This window comes from Poecile atricapillus, chromosome 7 (assembly GCF_030490865.1).
Source record: "Poecile atricapillus isolate bPoeAtr1 chromosome 7, bPoeAtr1.hap1, whole genome shotgun sequence".
In the NCBI taxonomy this organism is placed as follows: domain Eukaryota; kingdom Metazoa; phylum Chordata; class Aves; order Passeriformes; family Paridae; genus Poecile; species Poecile atricapillus.
Window position 1 is genome coordinate 17,986,554 of NC_081255.1, and position 16,378 is coordinate 18,002,931.

At 36.4% G+C, this 16,378-nt stretch overlaps 1 protein-coding gene across 14 annotated transcripts in view; it reads left to right on the forward strand.

The window, feature by feature from the left end:
• ZNF644 (zinc finger protein 644) overlaps nt 1-16,378 on the forward strand; it is an 81,660-nt gene that overhangs the window by 39,805 nt on the left and 25,477 nt on the right. For 12 of the 14 annotated variants that reach the window (XM_058842313.1, XM_058842321.1, XM_058842317.1 and 9 more), the window contains one exon: nt 9,574-9,629. The gene's annotated coding sequence lies outside the window, so the exon portion shown is untranslated. Of the gene's footprint in view, nt 1-8,636; nt 8,710-9,573; nt 9,630-14,943; nt 15,059-16,378 lie in introns of all 14 variants that reach the window. The other 2 variants (XM_058842315.1, XM_058842320.1) reach the window with 2 other exon arrangements.

The window sequence follows — 16,378 nt, forward strand, 5'->3', positions numbered from 1 at the left end:
AAAACACTTGCTTCCTAGCAGAATGATTTTCATGGAATAATTTTGTAGCAAAGGCAGTAACTTTAGTAAACTCTGAAATTTTACTATAGGAAACACTCCTGTACCATGACTGTATTAGTAATAAAGCTTGTTGAACCTGTCCAATTGAACACAGGGACCATAAATAGGAGCTTACTAACAAGATGTGTGTCAGACCTGAACTCTGGTAGTGGTGCTGGTGATGACTGGCTTGATTGAGTGTTCATGACAGTAACTACCACTACATGGTCAGAAACTACATTTCAAATGGGATGTGGAAGCATTTGCCCCAGTTTGCTTGCCAGGTCTGGTAGTATAACCTCAGTTGTAAGATTTGTGTTGTTTCTATTCAGAAAACACTAATGCAGCTATCTGGCATGAAAGTGTAAAATAAAAGACAACTAGCTTAATTATGTTGCATTGCTACAGCTTATCTAAGGTAGGAAATAGTTTTTACCTGTTTATGTAGGCCATGGATAATGCTGAAAACTTAGAGTGTCACCAAACCAAAAGTGAATTTGAGGAATGGATTTTTACATTTTCAGTGGCTGTTAAGGTGATAGTGTTGACAGCATATTATAACTTCTCTTGTTCACCAAAACCATTCCTCTGTCACCAAAAAGCAGGCTCCTGTAAAATGAAGGGAAGTCCTTATGTTACTGGCTAAGTATATGTGGCTCCCCAAAGTGCTCCTTCATAGATTGTAAAGATTATAACTTGTATATCAACCCAATTAGGAAACATTTTGTAGCTTCACTTCAAATCTGATAAGCAGTGGCTGAATCCTGTTATATGAAATATGTGTATATTTTATTTGGAAAAAGCTTTTGCTGGAAGAATGGCAGTGCTGGAATTTATATTTTTAGGTGATTGGTTTGGAACTTGTCTTTTTGTGGGATCATTGTATATGGTTATTTTCTTAATCCTGGAACATTCACTGTAGTCACAGCTTAGTCCTCTGATAAGAAGGAAAGCTGTTAAAAAGTGAGCAGTGCTGTTTATAGGGAGTGATACCCTAGAGTATCTAGTCTGTCCTCTGCTGGAAGGTACTGTCATAGGGATATCAGAATAAAATCTCTGCCGCACCAATTCAGAGTTCACCATAAGCCTACCTTCCTTATATAGGAGGTATTTCTTAGCACTTCGTGGGTGAAGCTTTGTGAATAGTTAAGAAAAGTGTGCATGAAATCTCTAGGAAATTTTTGTTAGATTTTACATTTTCATGGGCACAGAAAATACACTTCTTCTGAGGCTAGGAGCAGGAGATTCCCTTTCCTGCTATGGTCAGGAAATGTCAGAAACACTGTCTAGACAGACAACAGTAGGCATTAGAGCTCGTGATCCCAGCATAGCTACCCTTTCAACTGGAACAAACTTGTGAGGAACTGAATTTGGGCTTAGGATCCTGTTTTGTAGGGAGTACTTATGTGCCAATACCAGTTCACAATTTCCTGCCATTACCGTTACAAATGTTTATGTAATTCACTTTCTGTTCTCTACTGCTTTCTTTCAAACTGTCACGATAGCAAGAAGGGGAGGGTTTTTTTATTTTTTTTTTTAATATTTTATTTTTTAAAAATTTTTTTAGGAAAGATGAAAATAGTCATTTATCACTAATTTTGAGCTGTAGGATATTAGGTTCAACCTGTTTTTAAAATCTGCATTGCAGTCAATTCAAGAAAGTGTTTCAAGTTTTGTCATTTTAAGACTAGAAACACAGAGGAAAACTTGGAAATTAATGTGTATACTAGTTTGCCTTACAATGTAGAAAGTTCAGAGATATTCAGAGTAAGTCTATTAAGAAATTGGTTTTGGCTGCAGCACTGGCTTTGATGTTGTGGTCTGGGATCTGCGAAGGTTTGGTGGCTGCAGTGACTGAGGCGCTGCCTGCGGCTTGGGGATCCTGTACTGGGCTGTGCATTCTTAGCGCCTGCAGGCGAAAATAATGAACTGCAGCGCTGCTCTCTCCTTAAAATATCCTTTAGTAGCAAACTGTTCAGTCTCCTACATGTGGGGGTTGGTCGTTTGGGGTTTATAAAAGGGGAACTGCCGTTCTGTTGTATTTCTATTAGTTAAACTGAAATGGAGTTGAGTGCAGCTCTAGAGAATACCGATAGGTAAGTACATTGGACTGAAGATGGTCTGGAGGGAGGCATCTGAAGAGTGTAGCCAGAGAAAACTGCTGAGCAGCTTGCTGCCTTTGGGTGTATACAGAGGTTGCAGGAAGGACTGTTGGCTTTTAAACAGTGTTGAAGCTGGAAAGAAAATGGCTACCAGAAATTATTGTTGCTACAGTAAGAACATGGCGTGATTATTAATGTGCTGCTTTAACTACTGCTGGAAATGTTGTGTGAGATACTGCCTTGAAGTAAAAGTGTCGTTAAAGGGAACAGGTATTTTAATCCATTTAGATCTAATGGATTTCATCAGGCATTGTTGTTTTAGAATGCCAACCTATTTAGTTGAGAAACTAATTTCTAGTAAATATCTTTTAAAACCTCATTACTGCCTTTTCTACCCTAAAAAAATTGCTTAATGGTTTTAAATTTTAATAATAAGCATAATGTCCTTATAAAACATCTTGCAGGGGAAAAAAATAGTAGAGATATACTATTTCACAAAATATGTTGTATCTGGTAACATAGTTCTGGCTTTCTGGAAGTAAGCCTTGAGTGTTTTTTCTGCATGCAGCGAACCTTTTTTTTAAAGATTTTTTTATATTTTGAATTTCAAATAAATATGCCCAACCTAAATCCTGTTTGAAGATTCATAAATAAGGATCAAGGTACATAAATAAAGGTCAGATTATAGAGTGGAATCTTCTTGGGAAACCACATTGTATTTTATTTGATAAGGATGCAAGTGTATGCATTGTATAGTAAACTTCTTGAAAGTTTTTGATTAATAGGTTGCAGTTACATTGCGGAATATCAGAGTTATTTTATGCAGTACATCAGGAAAGGGATATGTCAAGTTCAGTGAATGTGTGAAGAATAATTGATGCATTTCTTTCTCTATCAAGGTTCCACAGGTGGCAGATTGATGACGGGTATGGTCTGACAATAAACTGTGTCTGCTCTTCATCAAAGTCCCATATGTGTAATGTGTTTTATACATAGAGAAGATCCTATTTTTCTGTAGTTTCTTCTTCTTTTGAGGTTTTGGTTCTCTGTTGGAATTCCATGACTGAAAAGATACTGGATTCATTCAGTAGAGGTGGGGCTGATAAACTATTTACAGTAATGCGTGCCAAATACGCATAAGATAAAACTTCAAAGTTGTAGAAAAATGAGTAGTGTATGAAGACAGATGTTTGAACTGTAGAACAGTGTTGCTTAGTGATACAGTAATGAGGATGCACTAATTTGATGGGCACAATCTTAGTTTAAACTTTTTTTATTTTTATGCTTAACTTGGCCTGCTTTATGTTTTTATTAAAATTTTGTAGTTCTGGAGAAAGGAGAGGACAACATTACAAATGTGTAACATCATTGTGCAGTTTAATATTTTAAAAATAAATGTTGAAATACAAGAGGCTGCCTCAGATGTTTCTAAGAGCTTGCTTCTTTTTTCTTTAAGATAGAAAATGCATGTTTTTTACTTAAGGCTGTTGGTTCCTTTAAAAGTACTTCAGTGATCAAGCTTTCCTGGTTTGCATTTTCAGTTACTTTCCAGCTGAAAGATGGGAGGTGCAAAAAACTAAAAGTTTTTAAGGAAACAATCGAATTTCTTACGTGGTAGGAAAGATTTTGTGTAGATATTTTCTGGAATGCTTTTTTGCAGTGCTTATAAGATATGTCACTGTATTTTGAGATGTTCTTTGTGAAGTTCACATGATGGTGTATGGTGAAGGAATATATATATATGTATACACACACATATACATACACATATATGTGTGCGTGTGTATATATATGTATATATATATTCAGACTGGGCACAGGGTGACTGTATAACTGGAAGGGTAGAGGCTGTTCCTGTACAGCTAAATGTGTTGACAAGATTTTGCTCACAGCATAATGAATGGAGACATGTTCAGAGTCAAGGATGATGCCAAGGATATGTACAGTGCCATTAGTAGTTTGGAGAGGAATGGAGAGATTATGCCATTCTGTGCTTTAAGCTTTCCCTATTTAAGAAGAGCTGTTATATTTAAGGTATATATATATATATTATATATATATATTTAAGGTATTTAAGGTGCAGCAAATGAAGAGCTAGTTCATGTGGTCAAAATGAATAGGCTGAAGGGTGACTGAAAATGTATGGATGTTTATCATGCAAATGGTAGGTTGATCTGTCGCTTAAACAGGCAGAGAAATTATAAAGATGGTGAATTATTTCTCTGTAGCTTATTGCTTATGGTAAATCTCATGGTGAAGAATGCCATTCAATGTAGTAGGGTACTGATGGACTCTAAACCTTTTAATATCAGTGATAGTAAGTGTTGCACCCATCGTAGCTGAGAGGAGAAACTGCATTGATCGGTAACTTTCAGAAACAACATATTAGTATTTTCTCTTAAGGTCTTGAAATTCTAAATGTTTTCAGGTCTCCCATCTTCAAACTGATGCTTCAGTTTTGTGCTTTCGTGATGATTGCATTTGTGTGTTCATTGTTATGTATTTGCTTACTGGATAATGTATGCTCAAAGTAAATAGCTCTTAAATGGTTTGTTTCCCCTTGCTTCTCTGTAGACATCTTTGTATCTTTATTGTGTGCCTGTTGTGTACATCTCTGAATGTTTGCATCTGATCTGTTTACTGAGAGAGAGGAAAAATAACCTTTTCAGCCAATATGTCTTGTTAGTCCTAACTCCTGCCTACCTAGAATACTTCTCGCTGTGATGTCTTTCCAGTTTTTTATTTATGGTATGCACATTTTTGAAACGATAATTAAATCTCTTGTTCGACCTAATTGATGGTTTAAACAGGGGCTCTTTTTTTTCCATTCAAGCTACTCTCTCAGACTACTTTTTTCCCTACTGTGATACTCCTATTAATGTTGCATTGAACGACTTGTAATCTTGTGTGGATTGAAACAGCTTCCCAGTCTGAGGTATGATGAGTTGTGTTCATTTACTATGCTGTCACACATTTCCTTGAAGTGCTTCACCGTCCCATATGGAGTGTTGTCAAAAAGCAAAACTTTCTATGAGTAGAAAAGTGAGAGATTTCAACATTTCCCCGTGAAAGCCCTACCACAGCTTTGGGAACTGTGCGTGTGGCTTTTACTGTGATGAATAGACAAAGGAAGAACTGTAAGTTCTTTGAACTGTTTTCCAGATAACTCTCAAAATCTAGCAGGAGATTCAAAACGCAAGAGGCAGTCTTCTCTCTTTTAGTCCCTTGCTTGCTTTTGTTCACTCACTGCAGATTCTTTGAAGTCAGGAGCATCTCCAGAAAAGAGACTTAAATTTTGTCTCTTTATGTTATAAAGTGTTAATCTTTTGCTTAATTTGATTTCTGGGTAATTCAGACTCCAGTATAGTACCTGTTGCTCTTCATTACCTGTTTCAAGAAGAGTGATTATTACTTTTTCTTTACAAATTTAATTTTGGTAATGGGATTGTGGCATATATAATTCAGTTGGTTAAACTACAGTTGTAATAGCACAGATTGAGAGATTCTACAAATTCTTGAAAGGGATTAATTTTGTGGTTTTATAAAACCTCCTGTTTAAATTCAGATGATTATTTAATCTACATTGGATGCTAGTTCTAGATATTTGTGGGTACTGAATGTAGATTAAGTTGTTTTATACTTCTAAAATAGAAATCAAAGACAATCAAAGCTACTTCTGCAAACAGAAAGCAGGAAACTACATTTTGTACAGACAAAGTCTTTGCTGACTACTTATTTGGAAAATGGCAGTATAGGCTTGTATTTAAAGAGCTTTTCAGCTGTATCAACTGATGTAAGACTCTCATCAGCGAAGTTTTTGCCTTTTCAGTTGTCTTCTGAAATGACTTTATCCCTGATACTGTATGTACAATTTTGGCAGAAACTTCTGGGTTTCTTGTAATGGTTTTTTTCTCAGTAATCTCTGCTTTCCGCTGGCTGTTAGTTCCTGCATTGATATTTAGGATTGTTAGGTTTTTGTAAGATTTTAGATTTTTTTCCAGAGCTGCAACCGATATTAGAATGAAATTTATTCCATACCCCATGCCCTGCTGCCCTGCTTTTGAATTTAATATTGGGATGGTTGTATCCTAATAAATGTAGCTGCCACTCTCATCTAACTAATCAAATTTTCTAAGCTGTGAAGTCAAGATTACAGTTGCAAGCCTTTTTGCTATGTTATGTGTGAAGCTGGTGGAATTGACTGTTAAGCCACAGTTTATATCAACAAAAGTATTTTGTGTAGTATAGTTATTCTAGTCTTTGTTTCTTCCTCTTTCTTTCTCCCCGCACAGGCATAATCGGCTATATGGGCAAAAGTGGTTTTGTGTTAAACAGCAACACACAACAAAACAAAAACCATTAAACCACCTAAAAGCATCCATATGAATCACATTCCTAGCTGCAGTCATTCCAGGAGAAGGTGGTAATTAAAGGTGGTGGTCTTTGCCCAGATAGATGTAGGAATGTCAGTTATAACACAGATCTGTTATGAAATAAGGGGTGCTTGGTAAACAAATGGGTCAAAACTCTTGTTAGGATTACAACAAACTTTACTTTGTTATTGTGCGCCTTTGCATTCTAGCATTTCTTAAAGTTTTTCCTCAGAGAGGGAGGGGGTGTGCTGTTAGGAGATACTTCATTATAAGCAAGAGTTTTCAGTCAATCTTTTGTTGTTAGTATCACTGGGGGTGCGTTTGTGATCTCTTTCATCTCCACCATTTCGGTTTTCTTCCACTTCCTGTACACTGCCCATATCAGAACAGGAAGCTGCTTATCACTAATCAGAAGCCTGACCAATTTACAGCAGTCGTCTTTCCCCCTCCCCCGCTGTGCTCCCCCTTCTTGCTCTTTGAATATCGAGGCCTCCAGGTGAATACATTTCTTACTCAATTCTGTGTCCCTTTTCAAGCCCTCTTTTATTACCTGGTGTGGGAGAGTGACTTCCATTCTCACTTCCTTTCCTGATAATGAGAATTAAGACAGGCAAATTGAAGCAAAAGCATTTATGATGTTAAAATCTTAGCCTTTCCTTAAGGAAATTTTTGGAGAACTACCTTTCTCGAATCTGCTGGTAAAGGATGTCAGGCGCTCAGTTATTTGAAATGTCATCACCCTTTAAATTAATAGTAGGTGTTTGATTGTACTGGAGTGAGAGAAATCTTACTTGACAGGAGAAAGACCTTTGAGAAGAGATGTGAGTGCTGGTTAAGCACTGTAGGTGGGTGGCTTTAAACAATCTCAATGCTATCAATAGTTTGGGCTAAGATCTATGGATTGTATTGCCTTCATGAAGGTGTTTGCATGATACTGCGAGTACCATCTTCCATTGGGTGGAGCTTTGTACATCAGAGGGTTTGAAAACCCAAAAAGGGGAGTTCATTCTGTAGGGCCCTTTGATGTCTTCGATGCAGGGCTACAGTGACCAGCCCTTTGGTCCGTCAGCAGTTTACTTGCTGGTGAGTGATCTCTTTGTGGAACTTGTCACCTTTCCTTCAGCTCGACAATATCCAAATTATGATGGCCCATCTTCTCTTTTTCCTTCTCTTTCGCTCTGTGCCAAATGTAGAATAACACCAGATTTATCACCAACGTGTTTTGTGAGCTCCTTGTGATCCGAAGAATACTGAAATGCAAGAGTACTTGCATTTAAGTTTTTTGCAAAGTGCACCTTCAATGAGTATAAGAGTAATGTCCTCTAGATGGATTGTTCACATAAAATGGGAAGTCTTACCCTGTACTAAGGCAATGGATTGGTCTAAAGTAAAGTGTTCTGTGGAAAGGCTGTTACAGAGGTGGCTGGTATGACACTGTGCTGCTGTATCACCCCAGTGATCTGCAGTTGTCTGAGCTCACTCCTTTGATGGAATGATTGTCTGCACTTTAGTCACAAGCCATGAAATCTGTGTTGAGAACAGTTACTGCTAACGTTTAGTTAATTGCAAAGTTCAGGTGTGGGTGTTGGGGCCATTTTGCATGGGGGCAGAGTAGTTGTAGTTCTTAATGAGAGAAGTGTTAGACTGGGGTTGTCACTTCCCAGCCAAAGTGCATAGGCTTACTGAGATGTCTGGTTTAGTGCTCATCACGATATCTGATTATGTAAAGCCATGACCATTGACTTTCTCACTTTTTGAAAGGTGTTTTGGCTCTTCCATATGGAGGCTGTTACTTTTGTGGACATACAAGTGTAGCTTTACATTTACTTTCTGTAAGATACAGTAGAGCTCCACTGCTGTTTGAAAGTAGCACTTTTGCTTCTCTAAGTGCATGAAATTACTTTAACTAAAGAATTCTAATTTTTTTCTGTAATAAATCTTATTTGAGAAATGAGTATGTATATTGAATAACATTCATGCATAAAGCTACAGTTTAATGTGATACTTGGGACACAATCCTGGGGCTAGGAAGAGGAGCTCAAATACTGAATCTTCTGCTGCTTTGTATTATCCATTCAGACTTTTTTGAAAGGTCTGCCTTCCCTTACTATTTTTGATTTAGGCAAGGGGCTTTGAGACAGTTGCGCATTGATTGGGGAACTCTGGATCAGAAAGTTGTGTGTGAATAAAATGAGGTAAGGACAGTGTGTGACAGTTGTTACTTCATTCAGAGTCGATTTTGATGATGCCTAAACATTTAGTCTAGATAAGAGCAACCTACCCTTTCTGTAAAGCTCTGTGCTAGTAGTTGTGTCTTCAATAGTAGACCCAGTTCTGTAGAGGTACCATACCCGAATCCTTTCTTGTTTTTGTGCAGCTTCAGTTGCTTTTGGAATCTCTTCAAAATTTCCAAGTGGGGAGTGAAAAATTGCCTTGTATAGTTAGTTCTAAAGATACATGAGCAAAACAAGTTCATCTGTCATTGGTCAGCTTTCATGCAGACAAATAAATTATAATTTTTAAGTGGGCCAGCTAACATTAGAATCATAAACACAGCTTTGCCATAGAAAAGGTGAGAAATTAGAGAGGCCCAGGCTTCAAGTCCTCTGACAATCTCAGATACGTTGATGATTTTTGCTAAAAAAACTTTTTTTAAAAGCTTTCATTTGTAACCATTTCCTTTCTGTGCATCATTCCTTGTTCAGGGACCTTGAGATAGCTGATTTTGAAGGCACTAGCAGCAAATGCAGAGCTTTTCTCTCCATGCAACTTCTTTTCTCCTGTTCTGTCCACTGAATTTAATATCGTGGGTCTATTTGATACAACTTCTGGGTAATTTTTTTAAATTAAAATGCCAATAGCTATGTTATTTGGAAATAACACGTGTTTGAGAGAAGATTACACTGGAATGTTGATACTTTTACCCTGAGATAAAAATATAGAATACTTTTATGGCTGTGGATTTCTTACCTCTCTGTTTTGCCTGTCTTGTCTGATAGTCTAGGACACAAGCAGAAAACAATAACAGCTGTACAGTAAGTTCTTGTTTTATTTTGCAGGTTTGTTTTAATGTGGAAGTGGATCTTACAGCATAATGTAAATTAAACAAGCAAAGGTGAGTAGAAGTTTTTTGTTGGTGGGGTTTTTTTTTCCCCAAAAAATGCCATTTCCATATACTGCTCAACTTGCAGAAAAGTGGTCAGTGAAAGTTCTCTTGAAATTTAGTATCAAGTATTATAGTAATCAAGTATCTTGATTGCTATAATATATGCGGTGTAGGTATTGTAATGGTGTAGTGTTACTTCTACAAAACCAAAAGAAGAACAAAACATATTCCCCCATTATTTAATATTATTATGATAATTGTGTTTTCCTTCCACAAATTATTATAATCAAAAAACTATCAAGGTGTTTGCTAGCTGTTGAGAGCCAAAATTATGAGCGATTTAAATTAACTTTCTCCTCTACATGTTATTCATCTGGTTTCAAAGTTTTGAAAGTGTACTTTGCACTTTAAAAGCAGCATGTTAAACTTGAACTTGCTGTATTAATAAATAACTGCATGGGAAATTTGACCAACCATAAGAATAGCATTTCAAGTTTTAAACAATGGAATTGTTGGAATTCCCCCCCTCCCCCCCCTTTTGTCTTTAGGAACCTATTTGCAAGCTATTTGAAAGACAAAGTTTATGGAGATTTACTGCTGGTAGAACTTAAGTGTTCATTTGCAATTGCAAAGTGTCCATCTAGGAAAAAATTTCTGTAACTGCCATTTTCCTCCTTCCTCCCCACCCCCTTTCTCTGTTATTTTGAGAAAAAGAATTAAGATGCTTATCTTTTTCTCTTCCATTTACTTGTTACTCCAGGAATAATTTGAACTATAAAATGAATCTTGTCTCCATATATAATTATGTGAAACATGTAACAAATAGCTTTAAACTGTTTTGAGTCTTTCAAGAAAATCTTTAGGTAAGGCCCCACAGAACTCAGTAAATTCTTTACTTTGGAGACATGGCATGATGGACTCTGCTACAGAGGCCTCTGTAACAAACCAAAGTTGTCTTCTCAAGTTTCCTCCTTGCTGTTTGACTAATGTGCCCTCTCAGAATGGAGCTGCTTGCAGTGACTTGGTATTTTGAAGAGGTGAGAGGGAGATCCCATTTGCTTAAATGAGTTTGTTCCTCAATTCCAAGCTCCAATTAATGTGTAGACTTAATACTGCTATGAAATTGTAGTATCTACATTTTAAAATAGACGTGAATTGCTTTGTTCGTATCTTCTGTTCCACTAAGACTTTTTCAGAGCTGTTGCTGTCAACTTTTAAAATACTGATTATTGAAGAGTGCTCTGTGGGGAATTTAAAATAATTCTTCTATTGAGTGTTGATCTTTTGTATAATGTATAACTGATTCAGGACTTTGATTATGAATTGTCTTCTGAACTATGAACAATTAAACATAAGCTATACTGCTGTGTTATGATGCATATACTTACGTGTAGATGTTGACTGCCTTAGCCTGACTTTGCTGGTTTCTGGAATGTGCTGCTTTGAGAAAGCAACTCTGCAAAAGGAAATACTTCATCTAAGGATGAGTGTAAAACAAGAGTTATGTCTAGAAAAGGGACTTGAATTGACAATAAAATTCAAACTGTTCCTTGTGCCTTCTAATGCTTTCAGTACTTAAAGCTTGCAGTTTATGCTCTGTTTCTTTTTAACGTGTTTATTATCTAATTACTGGTTTAGATGCAGAAAAGTAGTTGAAAAGTCTAACATATAAATAACTGAGTGTGTATTTTAAACATGAAGTCTTCTGAATGATTCTGAAGACCTTTCATCTTAATGGTGGTTTTCTGTTTTTAGTAGGAAAAAGCTGGTCTCTGAGGAGAACACCTGTAGTATTGCATTCACAGCAAGAGGACAGAAAAACATGTAAAAGAATAAATGGAAACAGTGTAATGACGTTTGATCGGTATTGCTATTGCTTGGAGGAGATCTTGAGGTTCCCAGAGTTCAGTAAAAATGACAACTGAATAGTCAGTAGATCAGTGAAGTTATTGTGCTTTATTAGGGAACAAAACAAAAACCACATCCAGTTCTACAGATTTGATGTTTTATCACAGCTGTATTGCATTGCAGTGTGTATTGCTTCTTCTAGTTGGGTGACTGAAAAACAACAGAGCAGAGCTGAAGAGGGTTCAGAAGGGGCAGCAGGGATGACTGAAAGAGTTAATTTTCAAGAACAACCTGCATTTCCCAAGTGCCTCTGACTTCAGTCTCCACTCATGAGCGCAGCATCTCAGAGACTTCCAAACAATAATTTTCACTCTCACACCTAAGTTCAGACTTGCCTCTTTGTGTAAGCTTATGTCCTTTAAAGCAATACCTGAAAATGTGATTTAGTTATTTGCTCAAGCATTTTTCTTGTACACTTGACCATAATGCATTTCCTGATGACTCTGCTAGTATGCTTTCCATGTAGGGATTGTGGGGGTTTTTTTTTGTAAAGGGGTTTGGAGTTTTGATCTTATAATTTCAAATTATTCACATTCCTAAGGCAAATATAAAAGATATCATATCCTGACTTTTGTAAATAAATAAAGAAATCTGTTTTACTGGTTAAAAACACACAGCTGTAAAATACTATTTGCAAACAGTGAGTGAACTTTATTGGAGTAACCACAGTACTTGTTCTTAAAATTTCTTATTTACAGACTGCATTTCTGAACTCCACAGGAGATTCTGCCTTGTTTTAAATACAGGGGAAAGTTAGGAAAAAACAAGCTTGGTCTCAATATGTTAAAAGTGCAACAGGCCACACTTCTATGTAGCAGGATAGGTTGCAGAAGTTATATGCTTGTGCAGAATTTCCCTGTAATTGTGTACAGTGAAGTGAGGTCACATTTTAAGCATTTTAGATACCAGGCAAACCAGTCTTGCTTCTAGAAACTACCATGAATGCATTTAGTATTGCTTTACCTAAAAGTAGAAGGATGTCATTAGTGAATAATAGTACAATGAATACTGAAGGATAGGTTATATACAGAATTCTGCACAGGATAAATTTTAGTATGTGGGATTTTTGTTTCTTTGGCTCAGAGAGCATCTCATAACTTTTGTCTTGCTCTCATATTATCCTGGTAACATGAAGTTGAGTTTTCTGCCATTAATCATTTCTGGTGATGACTTTTTTGTTTTAAATATAAAAAATAAAGAAACAAACACCAAGTATTAGTGGGCTGACCTGAGCTTTCCTTCTCACTTATGTTTTCCTGGTCATGTATGGTGTTACATAGGTTTGAAACCTTTAAAAGCTCTGATTTTGTATATTCATCAGCAGGCACAATCACCTTCTCCAAGTCAACAGAATTTTTTGTTCTTAATCTGAAAAGGTACAAGATGGCTTTTTTTGCCTTACCTGATACTGCTCCCAAGAATCTTACTAGGTTTTTAATCCTTGATAACTGAAAGAACATAGGATGAGAGCCAATTTGCTGATGATGAGTGAATATCACTAATGTATTTCATTACTCAAAGGTTCTGAATTAAATCAGTAAAAGCAGAGTCTTTGTTTCAGCTAGTATTTTTATAATTGGGAAAGATATCATGCTTTAGAAGTTAAAAGATCTGTTTACATTAGCAGGAGATAGTCTTAAAATTTGTGATTACATTAACATTTGTACACCAAGTGGTTATCAGCCAAAAAAAATAATGAGAAACTGCTAGATGTGTTTCAAGTCATGCTGCATAAAAAGAATGACAACTTTTAATCAGTGTAACAGTAAATAAGGTCAGAATTGTTCTGAAGTTGAAAGATGTGTTGTGTTAATTGGGTTAAAGTGTTCTTAATATTATCTTTAGGAAAGTCACTCTGTAAATCCATTTTGCAGCAGAATCATATTGTCATTCGAGTGTTCATCTGTGATCTGTTGGACTGACACTTCACAGTTAATTCGTGCTGGTAACCGGCAATATTGTTTAATTAACTTGTGGAATATTCCTGTCAAAATAGTCAGCTATATCTAATTTCTAAAAATTCCTCTCAGTCTGATTGTCATCTTTATATACTGATGAATGTCGATTGAGTGGGTAGCTTATCCAGATAACAAGCTGGATATTTATACCTTAAGAGGTCTTTTATGTCAGTTACAGAACTCACTTTTTCCTGAAGTTGTGAAAATGGGACTCTCTGATTATATACTTGTAATCACTGGGGGTTTGCATAAAGTTACATAAAACACCTAATTATTATTTTATTGATACATATTGGATTTGTACTGGAAAAAAGGTTTCTTTACCCAGCTGCTTACAAGTGGTGTCTAAACAAAAGGACCAAGTTGATGAAAAAACCTTTGTATTACATTGAAGGTTAGTTTTAGATTTGGATATCTGGGTTCAATTTTGATTAATTTTTAAATGTCGTGTGTTAGCAGAGCATTGCTCATATTTGGCAGCTGCAGGAGCGTTTTTCAGTTCTGTATGCTCTACATATTTGAATAATTGGAATTTGCAAATCCAAATTTCACTGCCACTTGGTGGCAGTACCTGGCTTCAAAAGGACTTGTCTCTGAGCAGATAAGGTGGCTGATCCTGTAAAACTATAGGTTAAGGAGGAGTAGATTAGTTTTTAAATTTCTGAAAGTTATTTTTGTGTTTTAGAAATGAAAATACTTTGTATTTAACCTGCTGGAAGGATTTGCATTTGTATGTCTCTATGGAAAATCTAGCTATCATGTCTAATACGCAATTTAAGAGTATTGCTTGTGTTAATAGTATTCTCAGAAGATGTATTTAATGTTCCCCAGTTGAATTATTTTAGCATTTACTTCTAGCATTTTGCTTCAGTTGAGTAGTTTAGTTCAAGTAATTTTAGAACATAAAATTTACTTCATGGTAGAATTCTTTATTGTGCATTCTGCAGTTAAATAGAGGACTGTCAAAGCTTCTTTTTTGCCTTATGAAATGTTCTCTTCATTTTTACTTTTTTATTTATTCATACAGATTTTAGGAAAAGATTCCCCAGTGGGTTTTTATGTCAACAGAGCTAGTAAGTTTGTGCCCCTACCCATAATTGTTGCCTCTCAGCTGTGCCAATTCAGTGGTGTTTGAGTCCCAGCCTTTTAAACTGGATAATGAAATTGTTGATAAAGTGTGAAACGAAGGAACTCAGGAGAGTGGAAGGAAGCAGCAGTTATTTAAACTGGCTTTGCTGCAAAGTATAATTCTAATGAATAGCACTGTAATTTGAAAGTATATGATGTCTTGTTGAAAATACTTCGTCTTCTCTGCAAGCCAGAATCTTTTGCAATGTTCAGCAGGTTCTTTAATTTTGGTATAATGCCCCATGTAAGGATTGTAGTGGTTATCTTAAAGTCTGGAAGAATGCAGATACTTTCCTAAACATGGTCTCTTTGTGAAATGTCTCGCTTAGTGTGACCGGGGATAACATTGCTGGTGGCAGCGGGTTCTGTAAGGAGGAAGTACTTCCACTGTATTGCCTGAAGAGCCAACACTGAGAAGCCTTTCAGGTGTGACACATCAGGAAGGTATTTAAGTATGTGGTGGTGAAGAAGAAGGATTCATCCTATTTAAAATCTAAAATTGTATAAATGCAATTGGGATTTGGGAAATGCATGTTTATAAATTTAAGTGTGATAATACTACTCTACTTAGTGATAATGTTATTTTATTTAGTGAGAGAACTCTGGAAAACAGGATCCCTGGAAGAGAGGTAGAAGGGAGAGGAGCATCAAATTATAGTTTTGCTGTCAATATATTCTACATGACTTGGGATAGAGAGAACATGCTTTTTACCGCATGCCTAATAATTTTTGTATCATTTTCTTCAGCTGTCAGAATGATAAATTCAAAGGTGGTAGTTGGAAGCCTTTTAAAAAGTACTTAGGTGCCTATATTGATACTTTGAAATTGAAAAGTTGTGGATAGTCTGAGCTACTGTGGAGCACTCTAAAGAGGACTGAAGTAAGCAGGAATTGGGATACTGTGTGGCAAAGTGTACTGAAACAGAATGACAGAATAATAGAGTTTGGGAGGAACCTGTAGCCATCTTCTCCAATCCCACTGTCTGTCCTGTTGAGATTCCTCTCAATGGCATCGCAGCCTGCTGCTGTACCAGTCTTGTGCGATCAGCAGCCTTGCCATGGGTACCTTCTGCCCTGTCATCCATGTGGTTAATGAAGATGTTGGTTAATGAACAGTGTGGGACCACGTACCAGCCCTAGGGTACAGATTTAGTTCCTGACCATGCACACTTTGTACCACACTTTGTACCACTGATCACAGCCCTTAATTTTTTGGCAGTGTGATAAAGATGCCTCACAGCAAGGATAGGAGCAGGACTTTTATTCGTAGACTGTAATGAAGAAAAGCTTTCTGGTTTTAATAATGCTGCTGGTTGATAAAATTATTTATTGTATTATGTCTAGATAAAAAAACTGTTTTGTACCATACTTGATGCTTAGGAATACATTTCACTGAGAAACACAGGTAGGGGTTACTGAAAAAGATTAATAGTGTTTTCTCAGACGTTTAGTTTCTTTAGAGAGAAAGCATGTGGGCATGTGAGATGGCATCAAGGAAGAGAATCTATGCATGTAAAAGTAAGGGAGCAGTTTAGAAGAGAAATAGTGTGTATTTTCACAGAGCATTAATTGTGTGTTTTTAATACTTCTGTGTCTTTATTGAAATACTGCTAGTCGTTACCATGTATGTCTGCATTTAGGACAATTCAATATTTGATTGTAGTTCTCATTTGTAGTAGAGCTAATGGCAGTACAATTCAAACTACATTGCACTACTAAAAATGCAAAGTAGAGAGCGTCAGGAACATGAAGAGAAATACCTGG